We start from the raw sequence: 10849 nt of genomic DNA, 5'->3' as shown, positions 1-10849 counted from the left end.
TATCGGAGAAAAAACAAAACGATGCATCGGCCGGGAATCGAACATGGGCCGCCCGCGTGGCAGGCGAGCATTCTACCACTGAACCACCGATGCTCAGCTAGTTCACAGCTTCCTGGTGCTTTCCGCGGCAGACGTCTGAGGGGAAAGTGGGACTGCCGTCCAGCGCCGTCGCATCCTCTCGAGAGAATGCTACAGACGCTGAATCCTGCACTGCACTGCTTAAAATGATCGTCTAAGTACTCTTGCGGCGCACGCACGCGACGACTCTTGCCAAAGGCCGCGAAACGTGCCTAGAGACGCTGCCTGGATGAGCTCGCCTACCCCGTAACGCGCCTACAGCTACGACCACCTTCAGGCGCCGCCGACAGGCGGGAAGCAGACACAGCGCGGCTCGCGAGGCGCGCGACGCAACTGTGCGGTGGTGGTGTAATGGTCAGCATAGTTGCTTTCCAAGCAGTTGATCCGGGTTCGATTCCCGGCAACCGCTGCAGGCTTTTACTTTTGCGTATGAGTACTTTTGCCACGCGTCCTTAAATTAATGTTTCTTTGCCCATCTTACTCGCTGCACGCCACCCTCTAGCGTGTGCGTCGATTCCCCTTGAGTCTCGACTTGTCTCGACTTTGCTCAGCTGACGCGAGAGCTGACGCTCTCCAATCGGCCTATATCAAAAGGACAAGCACGCGAAACGACTGAGAGAGGTTATGGCGAGGCGGGCACAACATTACTTATGCCTCGAGTAAATACCTGCTGCCTGTTATCATGTATTGTCTGATTTTACATGTTCTGTCAGACAAATTCAGTTTTATTACTAGTAGATTTCTTTTTTTTTTCTTTGTTGAAAATTTTACAACACGCTCCTTCATTTCACTGTGGCCGCACGGCGCGACTTGGCATACCGAGAGGCAAAACGTGGCGCCAGTGCCCTTGACCGAATAGCGCTGCAGCTCCGAAACCGAAGAGGAAAGAGAAATACGAATTGAAACTGTCGACAGTGCCCTATGTTCGCAGGCGGTCACCCGCCCAAGCACTGACAACGCCCGACGTCGCGCAGTTGTGGTGATCGGACGAGAAACTGTGTGTTCAGCGTGCTGTGACCAGTGAAATGTTTTAGCGCGTCCCGACAAGTCGCGTTCGGGTCCCCTATCAGCTCCCACACAATGTGACGATTTCTTTGTCACCATACTTCCACGGGGAAATCGGCGTTGCCTTTTTGAAACAGTAAAATCGTAGTGGCCCGTGGGGGGATCGAACCCACGACCTTCGCGCTATTAGCACGACGCTCTAACCAACTGAGCTAACGGGCCTCGGTACAGACAGTCTCCCATTGCTTTGCGGGAATTGCTCTGCGTATTGCCATGTAACATTTCTATGGCAGCAATCCAACAGTGGACCAGCGTCTCTTCTCCCTCTATGCCGCTGCTCGTAGTAATTTCGTTGCGTGCCCGTTTCTCTCGACTGTTGTCAGCTGACGTTTACGAACCAGTAGCTATAATGCGAGGAGGACGTGAAACAGCATTTCGCACGGTCAAAACTTGTCGTGATTTGTTCCGAAAAAATTCCATTCCGGTACCGGGAATCGAACCCGGGCCTCCTGGGTGAAAGCCAGGTATCCTAGCCACTAGACCACACCGGACGTGCACATCGTTCTCCGGGTTTACACCCCCTCCACTCGCTTTCCGTGTCGCACTTTCCCTGTTTGCGAGCATCTTCTCGCGCATGGCAAAAGTCTCAGTCCATTTCTTTTGGCCTCGTTGTTACAGGGGTAGGAGGAAAAGCAAAGCTGTAAGTAGTAATATTTATTTACTTATTTCGCAAGTAAAGACCTGCTGCCTGTCATTATATAGCAGGTCATACATTGTGTGACTTTACATGTTATATCATACGAAATTCAGTTTTATTACTAGTACTTTTTTTCTTGAAAATTTTACAAAAGAACTGCAACTAGTAATAACAGGAAGTAAACATTTTCACGCTGAGTCGTTGAAGCCTTGTGGATAACAAACTACTAAGTGTTTCGCTCCTTCGCAACCCCAGAGCCGTCGACTTAGCTGTGAACGACAGTAAATTAAATGCCCCGGGTGAGGATCGAACTCACGACCTTAAGATTATGAGACTTACGCGCTGCCTACTGCGCTACCGAGGCTGGCGAACGCCACACCTTCTGGAATCTTGCTAAGTACCGAATACCAGTGGTACAGAGTCTGCACTCCCTGGCTCATTTTTTCTGTTGCTACACGTGCATTCCCGGCGCGGCAGGCAACTTGCGATGTTAGGCCAACGCCAGTATGTACAATAGCACGCAAGAGTCCAAACGAGCAGTCGTGCGCGCTGCATGATTGCTTCTTTCCACACGGAATCCCGCGGTTCATTCTCATGGCTCACGCAGTTCGAGTGCGAAAGACACGCAGCACCACTATCGGAGAAAAAACAAAACGATGCATCGGCCGGGAATCGAACATGGGCCGCCCGCGTGGCAGGCGAGCATTCTACCACTGAACCACCGATGCTCAGCTAGTTCACAGCTTCCTGGTGCTTTCCGCGGCAGACGTCTGAGGGGAAAGTGGGACTGCCGTCCAGCGCCGTCGCATCCTCTCGAGAGAATGCTACAGACGCTGAATCCTGCACTGCACTGCTTAAAAATGATCGTCTAAGTACTCTTGCGGCGCACGCACGCGACGACTCTTGCCAAAGGCCGCGAAACGTGCCTAGAGACGCTGCCTGGATGAGCTCGCCTACCCCGTAACGCGCCTACAGCTACGACCACCTTCAGGCGCCGCCGACAGGCGGGAAGCAGACACAGCGCGGCTCGCGAGGCGCGCGACGGAACTGTGCGGTGGTGGTGTAATGGTCAGCATAGTTGCTTTCCAAGCAGTTGATCCGGGTTCGATTCCCGGCCACCGCTGCAGGCTTTTACTTTTGCGTATGAGTACTTTTGCCACGCGTCCTTAAATTAATGTTTCTTTGCCCATCTTACTCGCTGCACGCCACCCTCTAGCGTGTGCGTCGATTCCCCTTGAGTCTCGACTTGTCTCGACTTTGCTCAGCTGACGCGAGAGCTGACGCTCTCCAATCGGCCTATATCAAAAGGACAAGCACGCGAAACGACTGAGAGAGGTATGGCGAGGCGGGCACAACATTACTTATGCCTCGAGTAAATACCTGCTGCCTGTTATCATGTATTGTCTGATTTTACATGTTCTGTCAGACAAATTCAGTTTTATTACTAGTAGATTTCTTTTTTTTTTTCTTTGTTGAAAATTTTACAACACGCTCCTTCATTTCACTGTGGCCGCACGGCGCGACTTGGCATACCGAGAGGCAAAACGTGGCGCCAGTGCCCTTGACCGAATAGCGCTGCAGCTCCGAAACCGAAGAGGAAAGAGAAATACGAATTGAAACTGTCGACAGTGCCCTATGTTCGCAGGCGGTCACCCGCCCAAGCACTGACAACGCCCGACGTCGCGCAGTTGTGGTGATCGGACGAGAAACTGTGTGTTCAGCGTGCTGTGACCAGTGAAATGTTTTAGCGCGTCCCGACAAGTCGCGTTCGGGTCCCCTATCAGCTCCCACACAATGTGACGATTTCTTTGTCACCATACTTCCACGGGGAAATCGGCGTTGCCTTTTTGAAACAGTAAAATCGTAGTGGCCCGTGGGGGGATCGAACCCACGACCTTCGCGCTATTAGCACGACGCTCTAACCAACTGAGCTAACGGGCCTCGGTACAGACAGTCTCCCATTGCTTTGCGGGAATTGCTCTGCGTATTGCCATGTAACATTTCTATGGCAGCAATCCAACAGTGGACCAGCGTCTCTTCTCCCTCTATGCCGCTGCTCGTAGTAATTTCGTTGCGTGCCCGTTTCTCTCGACTGTTGTCAGCTGACGTTTACGAACCAGTAGCTATAATGCGAGGAGGACGTGAAACAGCATTTCGCACGGTCAAAACTTGTCGTGATTTGTTCCGAAAAAATTCCATTCCGGTACCGGGAATCGAACCCGGGCCTCCTGGGTGAAAGCCAGGTATCCTAGCCACTAGACCACACCGGACGTGCACATCGTTCTCCGGGTTTACACCCCCTCCACTCGCTTTCCGTGTCGCACTTTCCCTGTTTGCGAGCATCTTCTCGCGCATGGCAAAAGTCTCAGTCCATTTCTTTTGGCCTCGTTGTTACAGGGGTAGGAGGAAAAGCAAAGCTGTAAGTAGTAATATTTATTTACTTATTTCGCAAGTAAAGACCTGCTGCCTGTCATTATATAGCAGGTCATACATTGTGTGACTTTACATGTTATATCATACGAAATTCAGTTTTATTACTAGTACTTTTTTTCTTGAAAATTTTACAAAAGAACTGCAACTAGTAATAACAGGAAGTAAACATTTTCACGCTGAGTCGTTGAAGCCTTGTGGATAACAAACTACTAAGTGTTTCGCTCCTTCGCAACCCCAGAGCCGTCGACTTAGCTGTGAACGACAGTAAATTAAATGCCCCGGGTGAGGATCGAACTCACGACCTTAAGATTATGAGACTTACGCGCTGCCTACTGCGCTACCGAGGCTGGCGAACGCCACACCTTCTGGAATCTTGCTAAGTACCGAATACCAGTGGTACAGAGTCTGCACTCCCTGGCTCATTTTTTCTGTTGCTACACGTGCATTCCCGGCGCGGCAGGCAACTTGCGATGTTAGGCCAACGCCAGTATGTACAATAGCACGCAAGAGTCCAAACGAGCAGTCGTGCGCGCTGCATGATTGCTTCTTTCCACACGGAATCCCGCGGTTCATTCTCATGGCTCACGCAGTTCGAGTGCGAAAGACACGCAGCACCACTATCGGAGAAAAAACAAAACGATGCATCGGCCGGGAATCGAACATGGGCCGCCCGCGTGGCAGGCGAGCATTCTACCACTGAACCACCGATGCTCAGCTAGTTCACAGCTTCCTGGTGCTTTCCGCGGCAGACGTCTGAGGGGAAAGTGGGACTGCCGTCCAGCGCCGTCGCATCCTCTCGAGAGAATGCTACAGACGCTGAATCCTGCACTGCACTGCTTAAAAATGATCGTCTAAGTACTCTTGCGGCGCACGCACGCGACGACTCTTGCCAAAGGCCGCGAAACGTGCCTAGAGACGCTGCCTGGATGAGCTCGCCTACCCCGTAACGCGCCTACAGCTACGACCACCTTCAGGCGCCGCCGACAGGCGGGAAGCAGACACAGCGCGGCTCGCGAGGCGCGCGACGGAACTGTGCGGTGGTGGTGTAATGGTCAGCATAGTTGCTTTCCAAGCAGTTGATCCGGGTTCGATTCCCGGCCACCGCTGCAGGCTTTTACTTTTGCGTATGAGTACTTTTGCCACGCGTCCTTAAATTAATGTTTCTTTGCCCATCTTACTCGCTGCACGCCACCCTCTAGCGTGTGCGTCGATTCCCCTTGAGTCTCGACTTGTCTCGACTTTGCTCAGCTGACGCGAGAGCTGACGCTCTCCAATCGGCCTATATCAAAAGGACAAGCACGCGAAACGACTGAGAGAGGTATGGCGAGGCGGGCACAACATTACTTATGCCTCGAGTAAATACCTGCTGCCTGTTATCATGTATTGTCTGATTTTACATGTTCTGTCAGACAAATTCAGTTTTATTACTAGTAGATTTCTTTTTTTTTTCTTTGTTGAAAATTTTACAACACGCTCCTTCATTTCACTGTGGCCGCACGGCGCGACTTGGCATACCGAGAGGCAAAACGTGGCGCCAGTGCCCTTGACCGAATAGCGCTGCAGCTCCGAAACCGAAGAGGAAAGAGAAATACGAATTGAAACTGTCGACAGTGCCCTATGTTCGCAGGCGGTCACCCGCCCAAGCACTGACAACGCCCGACGTCGCGCAGTTGTGGTGATCGGACGAGAAACTGTGTGTTCAGCGTGCTGTGACCAGTGAAATGTTTTAGCGCGTCCCGACAAGTCGCGTTCGGGTCCCCTATCAGCTCCCACACAATGTGACGATTTCTTTGTCACCATACTTCCACGGGGAAATCGGCGTTGCCTTTTTGAAACAGTAAAATCGTAGTGGCCCGTGGGGGGATCGAACCCACGACCTTCGCGCTATTAGCACGACGCTCTAACCAACTGAGCTAACGGGCCTCGGTACAGACAGTCTCCCATTGCTTTGCGGGAATTGCTCTGCGTATTGCCATGTAACATTTCTATGGCAGCAATCCAACAGTGGACCAGCGTCTCTTCTCCCTCTATGCCGCTGCTCGTAGTAATTTCGTTGCGTGCCCGTTTCTCTCGACTGTTGTCAGCTGACGTTTACGAACCAGTAGCTATAATGCGAGGAGGACGTGAAACAGCATTTCGCACGGTCAAAACTTGTCGTGATTTGTTCCGAAAAAATTCCATTCCGGTACCGGGAATCGAACCCGGGCCTCCTGGGTGAAAGCCAGGTATCCTAGCCACTAGACCACACCGGACGTGCACATCGTTCTCCGGGTTTACACCCCCTCCACTCGCTTTCCGTGTCGCACTTTCCCTGTTTGCGAGCATCTTCTCGCGCATGGCAAAAGTCTCAGTCCATTTCTTTTGGCCTCGTTGTTACAGGGGTAGGAGGAAAAGCAAAGCTGTAAGTAGTAATATTTATTTACTTATTTCGCAAGTAAAGACCTGCTGCCTGTCATTATATAGCAGGTCATACATTGTGTGACTTTACATGTTATATCATACGAAATTCAGTTTTATTACTAGTACTTTTTTTCTTGAAAATTTTACAAAAGAACTGCAACTAGTAATAACAGGAAGTAAACATTTTCACGCTGAGTCGTTGAAGCCTTGTGGATAACAAACTACTAAGTGTTTCGCTCCTTCGCAACCCCAGAGCCGTCGACTTAGCTGTGAACGACAGTAAATTAAATGCCCCGGGTGAGGATCGAACTCACGACCTTAAGATTATGAGACTTACGCGCTGCCTACTGCGCTACCGAGGCTGGCGAACGCCACACCTTCTGGAATCTTGCTAAGTACCGAATACCAGTGGTACAGAGTCTGCACTCCCTGGCTCATTTTTTCTGTTGCTACACGTGCATTCCCGGCGCGGCAGGCAACTTGCGATGTTAGGCCAACGCCAGTATGTACAATAGCACGCAAGAGTCCAAACGAGCAGTCGTGCGCGCTGCATGATTGCTTCTTTCCACACGGAATCCCGCGGTTCATTCTCATGGCTCACGCAGTTCGAGTGCGAAAGACACGCAGCACCACTATCGGAGAAAAAACAAAACGATGCATCGGCCGGGAATCGAACATGGGCCGCCCGCGTGGCAGGCGAGCATTCTACCACTGAACCACCGATGCTCAGCTAGTTCACAGCTTCCTGGTGCTTTCCGCGGCAGACGTCTGAGGGGAAAGTGGGACTGCCGTCCAGCGCCGTCGCATCCTCTCGAGAGAATGCTACAGACGCTGAATCCTGCACTGCACTGCTTAAAAATGATCGTCTAAGTACTCTTGCGGCGCACGCACGCGACGACTCTTGCCAAAGGCCGCGAAACGTGCCTAGAGACGCTGCCTGGATGAGCTCGCCTACCCCGTAACGCGCCTACAGCTACGACCACCTTCAGGCGCCGCCGACAGGCGGGAAGCAGACACAGCGCGGCTCGCGAGGCGCGCGACGGAACTGTGCGGTGGTGGTGTAATGGTCAGCATAGTTGCTTTCCAAGCAGTTGATCCGGGTTCGATTCCCGGCCACCGCTGCAGGCTTTTACTTTTGCGTATGAGTACTTTTGCCACGCGTCCTTAAATTAATGTTTCTTTGCCCATCTTACTCGCTGCACGCCACCCTCTAGCGTGTGCGTCGATTCCCCTTGAGTCTCGACTTGTCTCGACTTTGCTCAGCTGACGCGAGAGCTGACGCTCTCCAATCGGCCTATATCAAAAGGACAAGCACGCGAAACGACTGAGAGAGGTATGGCGAGGCGGGCACAACATTACTTATGCCTCGAGTAAATACCTGCTGCCTGTTATCATGTATTGTCTGATTTTACATGTTCTGTCAGACAAATTCAGTTTTATTACTAGTAGATTTCTTTTTTTTTTCTTTGTTGAAAATTTTACAACACGCTCCTTCATTTCACTGTGGCCGCACGGCGCGACTTGGCATACCGAGAGGCAAAACGTGGCGCCAGTGCCCTTGACCGAATAGCGCTGCAGCTCCGAAACCGAAGAGGAAAGAGAAATACGAATTGAAACTGTCGACAGTGCCCTATGTTCGCAGGCGGTCACCCGCCCAAGCACTGACAACGCCCGACGTCGCGCAGTTGTGGTGATCGGACGAGAAACTGTGTGTTCAGCGTGCTGTGACCAGTGAAATGTTTTAGCGCGTCCCGACAAGTCGCGTTCGGGTCCCCTATCAGCTCCCACACAATGTGACGATTTCTTTGTCACCATACTTCCACGGGGAAATCGGCGTTGCCTTTTTGAAACAGTAAAATCGTAGTGGCCCGTGGGGGGATCGAACCCACGACCTTCGCGCTATTAGCACGACGCTCTAACCAACTGAGCTAACGGGCCTCGGTACAGACAGTCTCCCATTGCTTTGCGGGAATTGCTCTGCGTATTGCCATGTAACATTTCTATGGCAGCAATCCAACAGTGGACCAGCGTCTCTTCTCCCTCTATGCCGCTGCTCGTAGTAATTTCGTTGCGTGCCCGTTTCTCTCGACTGTTGTCAGCTGACGTTTACGAACCAGTAGCTATAATGCGAGGAGGACGTGAAACAGCATTTCGCACGGTCAAAACTTGTCGTGATTTGTTCCGAAAAAATTCCATTCCGGTACCGGGAATCGAACCCGGGCCTCCTGGGTGAAAGCCAGGTATCCTAGCCACTAGACCACACCGGACGTGCACATCGTTCTCCGGGTTTACACCCCCTCCACTCGCTTTCCGTGTCGCACTTTCCCTGTTTGCGAGCATCTTCTCGCGCATGGCAAAAGTCTCAGTCCATTTCTTTTGGCCTCGTTGTTACAGGGGTAGGAGGAAAAGCAAAGCTGTAAGTAGTAATATTTATTTACTTATTTCGCAAGTAAAGACCTGCTGCCTGTCATTATATAGCAGGTCATACATTGTGTGACTTTACATGTTATATCATACGAAATTCAGTTTTATTACTAGTACTTTTTTTCTTGAAAATTTTACAAAAGAACTGCAACTAGTAATAACAGGAAGTAAACATTTTCACGCTGAGTCGTTGAAGCCTTGTGGATAACAAACTACTAAGTGTTTCGCTCCTTCGCAACCCCAGAGCCGTCGACTTAGCTGTGAACGACAGTAAATTAAATGCCCCGGGTGAGGATCGAACTCACGACCTTAAGATTATGAGACTTACGCGCTGCCTACTGCGCTACCGAGGCTGGCGAACGCCACACCTTCTGGAATCTTGCTAAGTACCGAATACCAGTGGTACAGAGTCTGCACTCCCTGGCTCATTTTTTCTGTTGCTACACGTGCATTCCCGGCGCGGCAGGCAACTTGCGATGTTAGGCCAACGCCAGTATGTACAATAGCACGCAAGAGTCCAAACGAGCAGTCGTGCGCGCTGCATGATTGCTTCTTTCCACACGGAATCCCGCGGTTCATTCTCATGGCTCACGCAGTTCGAGTGCGAAAGACACGCAGCACCACTATCGGAGAAAAAACAAAACGATGCATCGGCCGGGAATCGAACATGGGCCGCCCGCGTGGCAGGCGAGCATTCTACCACTGAACCACCGATGCTCAGCTAGTTCACAGCTTCCTGGTGCTTTCCGCGGCAGACGTCTGAGGGGAAAGTGGGACTGCCGTCCAGCGCCGTCGCATCCTCTCGAGAGAATGCTACAGACGCTGAATCCTGCACTGCACTGCTTAAAAATGATCGTCTAAGTACTCTTGCGGCGCACGCACGCGACGACTCTTGCCAAAGGCCGCGAAACGTGCCTAGAGACGCTGCCTGGATGAGCTCGCCTACCCCGTAACGCGCCTACAGCTACGACCACCTTCAGGCGCCGCCGACAGGCGGGAAGCAGACACAGCGCGGCTCGCGAGGCGCGCGACGCAACTGTGCGGTGGTGGTGTAATGGTCAGCATAGTTGCTTTCCAAGCAGTTGATCCGGGTTCGATTCCCGGCAACCGCTGCAGGCTTTTACTTTTGCGTATGAGTACTTTTGCCACGCGTCCTTAAATTAATGTTTCTTTGCCCATCTTACTCGCTGCACGCCACCCTCTAGCGTGTGCGTCGATTCCCCTTGAGTCTCGACTTGTCTCGACTTTGCTCAGCTGACGCGAGAGCTGACGCTCTCCAATCGGCCTATATCAAAAGGACAAGCACGCGAAACGACTGAGAGAGGTATGGCGAGGCGGGCACAACATTACTTATGCCTCGAGTAAATACCTGCTGCCTGTTATCATGTATTGTCTGATTTTACATGTTCTGTCAGACAAATTCAGTTTTATTACTAGTAGATTTCTTTTTTTTTTCTTTGTTGAAAATTTTACAACACGCTCCTTCATTTCACTGTGGCCGCACGGCGCGACTTGGCATACCGAGAGGCAAAACGTGGCGCCAGTGCCCTTGACCGAATAGCGCTGCAGCTCCGAAACCGAAGAGGAAAGAGAAATACGAATTGAAACTGTCGACAGTGCCCTATGTTCGCAGGCGGTCACCCGCCCAAGCACTGACAACGCCCGACGTCGCGCAGTTGTGGTGATCGGACGAGAAACTGTGTGTTCAGCGTGCTGTGACCAGTGAAATGTTTTAGCGCGTCCCGACAAGTCGCGTTCGGGTCCCCTATCAGCTCCCACACAATGTGACGATTTCTTTGTCACCATACTTCC

At 51.7% G+C, this 10849-nt stretch overlaps 22 non-coding genes across 22 annotated transcripts; 5 read left to right on the top strand and 17 right to left on the bottom strand.

Moving 5' to 3' along the window:
- Positions 1-22: 22 nt before the first annotated feature.
- On the bottom strand, positions 23-93 carry Trnag-gcc (transfer RNA glycine (anticodon GCC)). The gene has a single exon. It is a non-coding gene; the product is annotated as a tRNA-Gly (tRNA).
- A 322-nt stretch (positions 94-415) lies between these two features.
- Positions 416-487, top strand: Trnag-ucc (transfer RNA glycine (anticodon UCC)). The gene has a single exon. It is a non-coding gene; the product is annotated as a tRNA-Gly (tRNA).
- A 744-nt stretch (positions 488-1231) lies between these two features.
- Positions 1232-1305, bottom strand: Trnai-aau (transfer RNA isoleucine (anticodon AAU)). Its single transcript has one exon. It is a non-coding gene; the product is annotated as a tRNA-Ile (tRNA).
- A 257-nt stretch (positions 1306-1562) lies between these two features.
- Trnae-uuc (transfer RNA glutamic acid (anticodon UUC)) lies at positions 1563-1634 on the bottom strand. The gene has a single exon. It is a non-coding gene; the product is annotated as a tRNA-Glu (tRNA).
- A 437-nt stretch (positions 1635-2071) lies between these two features.
- On the bottom strand, positions 2072-2144 carry Trnam-cau (transfer RNA methionine (anticodon CAU)). Its single transcript has one exon. It is a non-coding gene; the product is annotated as a tRNA-Met (tRNA).
- Positions 2145-2437: 293 nt separating this feature from the next.
- On the bottom strand, positions 2438-2508 carry Trnag-gcc (transfer RNA glycine (anticodon GCC)). The gene has a single exon. It is a non-coding gene; the product is annotated as a tRNA-Gly (tRNA).
- A 323-nt stretch (positions 2509-2831) lies between these two features.
- On the top strand, positions 2832-2903 carry Trnag-ucc (transfer RNA glycine (anticodon UCC)). The gene has a single exon. It is a non-coding gene; the product is annotated as a tRNA-Gly (tRNA).
- A 744-nt stretch (positions 2904-3647) lies between these two features.
- Positions 3648-3721, bottom strand: Trnai-aau (transfer RNA isoleucine (anticodon AAU)). The gene has a single exon. It is a non-coding gene; the product is annotated as a tRNA-Ile (tRNA).
- A 257-nt stretch (positions 3722-3978) lies between these two features.
- On the bottom strand, positions 3979-4050 carry Trnae-uuc (transfer RNA glutamic acid (anticodon UUC)). The gene has a single exon. It is a non-coding gene; the product is annotated as a tRNA-Glu (tRNA).
- Positions 4051-4487: 437 nt separating this feature from the next.
- Trnam-cau (transfer RNA methionine (anticodon CAU)) lies at positions 4488-4560 on the bottom strand. The gene has a single exon. It is a non-coding gene; the product is annotated as a tRNA-Met (tRNA).
- A 293-nt stretch (positions 4561-4853) lies between these two features.
- On the bottom strand, positions 4854-4924 carry Trnag-gcc (transfer RNA glycine (anticodon GCC)). The gene has a single exon. It is a non-coding gene; the product is annotated as a tRNA-Gly (tRNA).
- A 323-nt stretch (positions 4925-5247) lies between these two features.
- Trnag-ucc (transfer RNA glycine (anticodon UCC)) lies at positions 5248-5319 on the top strand. The gene has a single exon. It is a non-coding gene; the product is annotated as a tRNA-Gly (tRNA).
- Positions 5320-6062: 743 nt separating this feature from the next.
- On the bottom strand, positions 6063-6136 carry Trnai-aau (transfer RNA isoleucine (anticodon AAU)). The gene has a single exon. It is a non-coding gene; the product is annotated as a tRNA-Ile (tRNA).
- Positions 6137-6393: 257 nt separating this feature from the next.
- On the bottom strand, positions 6394-6465 carry Trnae-uuc (transfer RNA glutamic acid (anticodon UUC)). Its single transcript has one exon. It is a non-coding gene; the product is annotated as a tRNA-Glu (tRNA).
- A 437-nt stretch (positions 6466-6902) lies between these two features.
- Positions 6903-6975, bottom strand: Trnam-cau (transfer RNA methionine (anticodon CAU)). Its single transcript has one exon. It is a non-coding gene; the product is annotated as a tRNA-Met (tRNA).
- Positions 6976-7268: 293 nt separating this feature from the next.
- On the bottom strand, positions 7269-7339 carry Trnag-gcc (transfer RNA glycine (anticodon GCC)). The gene has a single exon. It is a non-coding gene; the product is annotated as a tRNA-Gly (tRNA).
- Positions 7340-7662: 323 nt separating this feature from the next.
- Trnag-ucc (transfer RNA glycine (anticodon UCC)) lies at positions 7663-7734 on the top strand. The gene has a single exon. It is a non-coding gene; the product is annotated as a tRNA-Gly (tRNA).
- A 743-nt stretch (positions 7735-8477) lies between these two features.
- Positions 8478-8551, bottom strand: Trnai-aau (transfer RNA isoleucine (anticodon AAU)). Its single transcript has one exon. It is a non-coding gene; the product is annotated as a tRNA-Ile (tRNA).
- Positions 8552-8808: 257 nt separating this feature from the next.
- Trnae-uuc (transfer RNA glutamic acid (anticodon UUC)) lies at positions 8809-8880 on the bottom strand. Its single transcript has one exon. It is a non-coding gene; the product is annotated as a tRNA-Glu (tRNA).
- A 437-nt stretch (positions 8881-9317) lies between these two features.
- On the bottom strand, positions 9318-9390 carry Trnam-cau (transfer RNA methionine (anticodon CAU)). Its single transcript has one exon. It is a non-coding gene; the product is annotated as a tRNA-Met (tRNA).
- A 293-nt stretch (positions 9391-9683) lies between these two features.
- On the bottom strand, positions 9684-9754 carry Trnag-gcc (transfer RNA glycine (anticodon GCC)). The gene has a single exon. It is a non-coding gene; the product is annotated as a tRNA-Gly (tRNA).
- Positions 9755-10077: 323 nt separating this feature from the next.
- Positions 10078-10149, top strand: Trnag-ucc (transfer RNA glycine (anticodon UCC)). The gene has a single exon. It is a non-coding gene; the product is annotated as a tRNA-Gly (tRNA).
- The last annotated feature ends 700 nt before the right edge of the window (positions 10150-10849 follow it).

The sequence above is a fragment of the Schistocerca cancellata genome, chromosome 2 (assembly GCF_023864275.1).
Source record: "Schistocerca cancellata isolate TAMUIC-IGC-003103 chromosome 2, iqSchCanc2.1, whole genome shotgun sequence".
Lineage (NCBI taxonomy): Eukaryota > Metazoa > Arthropoda > Insecta > Orthoptera > Acrididae > Schistocerca > Schistocerca cancellata.
This window is presented reverse-complemented; position numbering and strand designations above follow the sequence as displayed.